Raw genomic sequence first — 8,074 nt, 5'->3', positions numbered from 1 at the left:
AAGGCTCTGAAAGGAATATCAAAAGAAAAAAATGGTTGCTGGGCAGACAAAACAAATGCTTGCTACTTGTCATGGAACTTATGAAGGCCTTATTTCGGTACTGAAACTTTTCTGCATCCTATGGCAACCACCTACATTTTACACTAAAGATGGCCTCACCTCCCTTAACAAGCAATAAGTGTTGGGAAGTGGATGTGGCTCAACGGATAGAGCTTCTGACTACCATATAGGAAGATTAGGGTTCCATACCCAGGGCCTCCTGGCCCGTGTGGCGAGCTGGCCCATGTGGAGTGCTGCCATGTGCAAGGAGTGTCGCCCTGCACAGGGGTGCGCCTCATGCAAGGAGTGGTCCCTGCACAAAGAGTGCAGCTCCACACAGGAAGGCAGACCTCCCAGCAGTGGAGCCGCCCATACTGAGAGCTGACACAACAAGATGACACAACAAAGAAGAGACAATATTATTGAGATGCAACAAACGAGGGAGCTGAGGTGGAGCAAGAGAATGATCGCCTCTTACTCCGGAAGGTCCCAGGATGGGTTCCTGGAGCCGCCTAATGAGAATACAAGCAGACACAGAAGAACACACAGCGAATGGACACAGAGAGCAGACAACAGAGGGGGGAAGGGGCGAGGGGAGAAATAAGGGAAAAAAATGTGCATATTCCTGTGACAATGCAGTAGGGTGTTCATATTAATGGCTGTTCATTGAATGTTTCTTTCCTTCTTGCAAGTGCATGATGTGGTCTGCTCACAGGAGCCACTTTACAAGTGTATGTTATCTGCTGGTGTAGCACATGGAAATAGAAGCTCTGACTGCAAAACCCACCCTAGTAGCCAGTGTGCTATTAAATGTTATCTTTTCTGCCTGATGGTAATGTCTTCCAGGATTTGGCCCCATCCCCTACTAGACATTGTGAGAGTACCCCATGACCTTGGCTGCTGTGTCAACTCCAGGCACCACAGTTTTCATGGAATAAAATGAATGGTTGGCTCCCCCTCGGGTTGTGCAGCACAGGACATCCCCCCCACCCCCCAGCCCTGCAGTAGTCCTTGTCTCAAGCATGAATCCTGTGTGGCTTCTACTGTCTGCTCCGCCTAGAACAGTGGAAACCAGACTTGACGTCATGATACCTGAGTTGTCACAAGAAGCTTGAGTATGACTAAAAGGACTTCAATTTACATTCTGATGGGTTTCCTTGAGTAGATGAGAAAAGGTGGAGCTAGAGAGCGGAGGTGGGATTTGGGAATAACCAGCATTCTCTTGCCTGTGCCACAGCACTTTCCCCTCCAAAATAAGCAAATATACACACACATACACACATGAGTGATTAAACCTGCATGAGCAGATACACACATATACACACATGTGAATGATTAAACCTGCATGGGCATGTACACACATATACACACACACATGAATGATTAAACCTGCATGGGCATGTACACACATACACACACACTTTGAAGGACTGGTAAATTTGTGGCAATTCTAAATCGTTGAAGGGCTTTACCTTCCTGGGGGCAAAAAACAGGTGGGGATTACATTAATAATCTGGTATGCCTTTTGATGTTTCATTATTGTGAATATTTTCCACCGTGTGTGTGGTGGAAAAGTTGAAAATCAAAGGGGCTGGAAACGTCCCTCTCCCTTACCTCCCATCTGCCGAGATCCCCACTGTCCAAGAGCCGGCCCAAGGCTTTCTCCCTCGTGAAGTCGTGTCTCCTTCTTATGTACTGGTCCCTGCAGGTAGTGCCCTCCTAGACCAAGGGTGGCAAGGGTGGCACCAAGTAACAACTTCTCTGTGTTTTGATTTCCTCAATTTGTATGTGAGAATACAGCCACCCCTGAGTTATTGGGCAAGTATGTGAGGCAGGTGAACTCTACATCTTAAAAATGCTACGAAACATCGGAACACCCACACTTTGCTTGCCTATATTGTCTCTTATTTGGGGCAGTTCTCTTAGGCTTATCCTCCCTGCCCCGACTCCGTCACCGATGCTCTGGGGAGAGGAGACAATGTATCTTTCACCTCAGGTGGCACTGGACCTTATAGACAGAAGCTCCTGGATAATATTTTCCATTGACTGGAAAGACTGAGAAGACTGAATCTAGACTAGTGGTTCTCACCTGGGGGCAGTTTGACAGTGTCTGGAGACATTCCTGGCTGTCACAACTTGCTGGGTGTCCCGGTGGATGCTACTGGCATCTAGTGGGTGTAGGCCCCAGGGATGCCGCTAAGCATCCTACGATGCACAGGACAGCCCCCCAGAGCAAAGAGTTAGCAGGTCCAAAATGCCAGCAGTGACACTGCTGAGAAACCCTGGCCTAGACAAATAACAAGAGCCAAGAGCATTAGGCCGAGAACAGCAGAGCTAATCTGGGGCCAGGGAGACCCCAGAACAGCCACTTCCTTCATGGCACCTGGGATGCACGTTCACAGTTGTGAAAGATTCCAGGTTTTCAAAGAGCTTTCACTGCAGTGCCCTCTTTGACCTTTCCCCACAATCCTGACAGAGGCTGTCCTCACCGATCCCGTACTCGTAACTTGTTAAAGAGGAACTGGGTTAAGAGGGTGAATTATTGCTTTAGGTCCCAGAGCTAGTGACCAGGCCACCAAAACCCCGGCTACCTGCCTCCCGGCTCAGGCACCATACCGATTTCCAGCTGACTTTTTTGTTATAACAGAAACAAGGATGAGATGGTTAGGAAGGTGAACCACTGCACACCATGGCAATTGGGAGTCAGAAAACCCCCCAGGATGAGAGGGCTCAAGCCCCCATACACATGCCCTGGTTGTCCCTGAGCCCCTCCTTATGTGCCAGAATTTTCAAGTCGTACCTCAAAACCTTAATAAACGAGCAGGGGTAGAGGGAAATGGAGCAGGAAGCGTTCCCTAAAGAAAGTGTTTACCATCTGAGCCAGTAGAGGGCGCTCACACCCAGGTGATGTGATCCAGCTAGGTTGAGCATAGCACTGGGAGTGGGGAAGGAATATTAGACCAGGGCTCCTCAAACTTTAATGCGCATACAAATCACCTAAGGGTAGGGGTCCCGTTAAAAGGCAGATTTTGAGTCAGGAGGTCTGGGGTGGAATGTAAGTTTCTTCAGTACTAATGAGCTACCATCACACCTGGTAAAGCAAGGTAATAGATGTTCTCTCCAATCCTCTCCTTCTATAGATGGCAAACCCAAGCCCAGAGAGGGAAAACTGCTTACCCAAGGCTGCACAGTAAGTCCTCAGTGCCAGGACCAGAACTTGTGTCTTCTACATCCAGTGTTTGCTTCAAGACATCGTTCCTACCCCTCTGACCCTGGACAGAATTGAAGGAGGAGGATCCCTACATGTGAGTGATGAGAAGCAAGAGGATTTCCAGTTGGCTTTAACTCTAGCTGCTTGGTATATAATTTTTCACCAATCACTCCCCTATCAGAAGTACCAATGGGAAATCAAAGATGAACAGAACTGGACTCTGGTCCTCTCAGGCCTTGAGGGAAACAAAGGAAAATACATTTGTTAACAAAAGTTATTCTCATTCTTGGCTTATACAAATTTGGCTGTTAATCCAGAGAAAATGTTCTTATGGATGCAAATTATAGTCATAGGCTTTCTCCTAAAAACTCAAGTTTCTTTAAGACTGAATCAGAGTAGGAGACAGATGTTCTGATCTCTGCCAGTTAATCTTGTGAAAGAAAATGCCTAAAGTCAAAAGAAGCCGGAAGCCTCCTGCAGATGGCTGGGAGTTAACTGAGCCAACTCTGGATGAATTAGATCAAAAGATGTGAGAAGCTGAGACAGAACTTTATGAAGGGAAGAGGAAAGTGGAGCCCCTGTGGCCCTTATTCAGGATCCACCACCAGAAGATGCACTACATCTTTGGCCTGTTCTACAAGCTGAAAGCAGAGAGCTCTACACTAGAGAAGGCTATGCAGATAAAAACCTGATTACAAAATGGAAGAAGCAGGGCTAGGAGAACTTGTGCTGCCTGCACTGCATCCAGACTCGGGACACCAACTTTGGAACTGCCTCTGCCAGGTTCCTGAAAGCAAGCTGGAAGTGGGCTGGATCATCTAATGCACACACTGTGGCTGCAGGGGCTGCTCTGGCTGAGGCCCAGACTCGACTTCACAGACGCCAGCCTCTGTGTGCCCATTTCCTGGGCGCAGCTTTCCTCTGCAAGGTGGGCCTGCCCTGGCCACAATTGGACTGTGGGCTATACAGGTGAAAGTTTTGGGGTTCATCAGCTGGGATTTGTAAAAATAAAACCTTTAGATCTCCTGAAAAAAAAAAAAAAAGACAATCAGTTTGGATGTTTTTACAGAATGAGTACCCTTGAATAAGGACCACCCTAACAAGAAAAGAAAAGAAGGACTACCCATCCCTGAGTTATTGGGAGATTAAGGGAGGCAAGTGATCTTTAGATTATAAAAATGCTACAGAAGTTAGAGTGGCCACAGCCTGCTTGCCTAGATAGTCTGTTTGCTACTGTTCTCTTATTTTTGTCCTTCTTCTCCTTCTTCCTACCTCCTTCCCTCCCACTCACTCCCACATCCACTCCCACAAGAGGCAAGTGGCTCCACAGTTAACTCAGGGAACACAATGATTAAAGATTTAGGCTCTCTCTGTTGTGTACCACCATTTTCAGGGCATCCTTAGGTTTGCTTCTTCATAGTCACAAAAGGGCTGCCATAGCTCAAGGAGTCACAATGTCATATGACCACATCCAAAGGCAGATGGAAAAGTGCCTTAACCTTATAAACTTTTTCTTGAAACAGGAATGAAGAAGATAGAAGCCCCTTTCTTCCCAATTTTCCCTTAAATCTCATTGAACGGAACCATATCACAGGACTGGCTAAACAAATCTCTGCCAAGCAGAATGGGGTCTTAGCTTGATTGTCTTAGACCAATCGGGAAGCATCCCCTTGGGGTATGTGCAGTTCCTGAGCACTCAGTGCTGTGCCAAACCTGAAGGAAGTCAGCGTTCTCCTAACATGGAAGAAGGGGCTGGGAGAGAAGGGAAAAGAAGGGGGAAGAAGAACGCTTTTGATTGAGCAGTCTCTATAAAGTCCCAGCACAGTCATGAGGGCTTTAGTTGTGTTAATTCACAGATTAAGAATCTTCAGGTGCTGAGATCAAAGGTCCAGGCCAAGGAGGATTTAGCCAGATCTAGAGCCCCAGGCAGGGGACTCTACCCCTAAGTGAAACATTTTCCCACGCTGCCTAATAGCCCAGCCGGTGAGCACTAGAGTCCACCAGCTCATTGGGAGATACCCGCTATAACCAAGACCATGGATAGGATAAGGTTGACTGAGCAGAGCACTTTCCCCCACCCCTGTTCTGTCCATAGTGTGGCAGTGTCCCCCTCCATGTCCCACTGTCTTCAAGAGAACAATGTAGGTCGATGGATTTTTCCACTTTATTGGCAGAGTAGTGGCACCACGGGAGGTAATTCACATCAGGTTGTATCATGGGATACAACTTTAACTCCCTAAGGATGGGGTTTGTATACTTGGCAGTTTCCCATCTTCTGTTCATCCAGGATATACCAGTAATTTGGAAATGAAAGTTGGTGGTGCTACCAAGTGTCTGGAAGTACACGTTGCTCCCGTGCATTCATCTTGTGCCAGCAACAATGTTTATTGCTCAACATTGTTTGTGATGAGGTTTGCCAGCCTTTGTCTAGCACAATGATTCTTAGCCAGGGGATGTTAGAATCATCTGAGAAATTTGAACATGCCTAGACTCCTCTCCTTAAAGACTTCAGTTTAGGAGGTGGGGTCAGGGAATGTATAGTATACAAAATAGGTGCCCAATTTAGAGCTCTGGCCTAGCACATAGCTTTATCCAACCTCTAGTTATTGTTTACGTTATTGCTGATGTTTTAGAACAGTGCTTAGATCAGTGTTTGAGAGCTCCAGTATTGATTGGGCAACATATACATCAACACATCGATTATCTCATTAAGCCCTCACATACTTCCAAAGTAGGTTTTATTCCCATTTTAAAGATGTGGAAACAGGCTCAGAGATTATTCCATCTGCCCAAGGTCACACAGCTAGTAAGAAGTAGATCCAGAACCCAAACTTGGCTCTGGTGTCAGAGCCCTAAGCATTCCAAAATCTGCCCAAAGCAGCAGAATGTGGCAGGAAAGACAAGAACAAATTTAGAGGGGGCTTCCTAGTCCCTCCAACCTCCATCACCAGAACCACCCAATGGAGTGTTAGTATCCCAAAGCCCTCTGTCTCCTGACCCCTGCCTTGCAATGACAGCCTATCTCGTCGAGATAGATTGCAAATGCTAGTTTGGATAGGAGCCACCTCTTAGAATCTGAACTGTCTTCCCACACAGCTCCTCTGCTATTTAGACTGCCTCCCCCATATACAATAGGGCACATAACACTTTAATCAACTCCCGTTATTCTCCTTCCAGGCTACCATGGCAACAAGTGTTCATCCCAGCTGCTGTTCCACAGCCAACTTGGATTTCCTCCCTCAAAGTTCCCCCTCAGCATTTGCAGCAAACACCTCAGAGCCAAGTTCTGCTGTGGTTCATCACGGTTCAGCCTTGAAGCCTGGCTCGCCTTATTCCTCGTGACCACCCACACAGACCAACTCGAGGACAAGAGGTTCCAGTTCATGAAATCTTGGTTAAGTTACTCTAAGGTTTGAGTTGCTCATCTGTGAAATGATCACTTCTAGTAGAGTGATGTGTCGGCTTCCTATGGCTGCTGTACCAAATTAGTACAAATCGAGTAGCTTAAAACAGGTCTCACAATTCTGAGGGTCAAAAGTCCCAACTGGGCCAGCAGGGCTGCATTCTTTCTGCAGGTTCTAGGGGAGAATCTGTTACCCATGCCCTTTCTAGAACCTGCATTCTTTGGCTCACGGCCCTGTATCATTCCTGCTTGTATTATCACCTGTCCTGTCTCCCACTTATAGGGAGTGATTAGACTGCCCCCCCACTCCCCCCCCACCCAGGTGACCCAGGATAACATCCTAGTCTCAAGATCCTTAGTCACTTCTGCAGAGCCCCTTTTACTGTGGAAGTTAACATTCACAGATTAGGACGGACCTCTTTGGTGGCCTTTGCTCAGCCTGCCACAAAGGGTCAGGAAATCATTTATGTTACCAACTTTTAAAAGCCATTAAACATCAAAGTACAAAGTATTGTTTTTGGTTCTAATATGCAGAAGTATAACATGATATAAAGTACTCCTTAGTCATAAGAGTTTGAATCAAGGATCACCTCTTGCATTGTAAGAATACCCTATTCATTTAAAAAGCAATGTCAGAGAATGGTCCTGATGGGATGGCTTGAGCTTTTGGTCTTTGCTACTCTGGAATGATCAGACCTTCCACAAAATGCAATTGAGTGCATGGTTTCTTTCCCTACACCAGGGACAAGCTTTCCCATCTAGTTAATAGACTGGTCACCTAGTTTGACAAAAGATTTTAGAAAGGATGTATTGGTAACCAAGGGCTAAAGAATCCCATACAAACTTAAACACCTACAGTGGCACAAGGTGGTATTCTAATGATATTCTTTCCTCAACCTCAGGATAGTCCAAGAGTATGGCTACTTAGCTGGGGGTTGAGAAGAGGCTGAAAGTACTAAAGACTATTTTACTCCCTCTAACCCCCAAGTATAGACTTAAAAAGCACCATACTTTTCCAGCAAAAATGCTAGATCCAAACTTTTAGAGACACAAGTTTCCGTATTAGCTACCTGAAGAGGTTTAGAGCTATCGTGTGAAGCAAGTAGTAGTCATATGGATAATGCAGTTTAAGCCTAGCATAGGGTAGGGCACCCCCAGGGGGAAAAAGCCTTTAGGAAGTGTTAGAGGCTTACAGTAATTAACAAGCTGTAGCTCAGTTCCACCTGACATGCTTTGGGAAAAGGCAAACCCCCTCCCCAATAAGCCTACGTGTCTAACGGCAGGGCACTTCCCCAAAGTTGAACAAAGAAACCACAGAGACTAAAGTGAGATGGAGACTTTCACCACCTGCATATCAAAAGGAGATGGAAACCATCATTACCTGCATGTCAAAGGGAGATTTTAAAAAAAAACAAACAAAA

The sequence above is a fragment of the Dasypus novemcinctus genome, chromosome 23 (genome assembly GCF_030445035.2).
Source record: "Dasypus novemcinctus isolate mDasNov1 chromosome 23, mDasNov1.1.hap2, whole genome shotgun sequence".
NCBI lineage: Eukaryota > Metazoa > Chordata > Mammalia > Cingulata > Dasypodidae > Dasypus > Dasypus novemcinctus.
Note: the sequence above shows the minus strand (reverse complement) of the source record.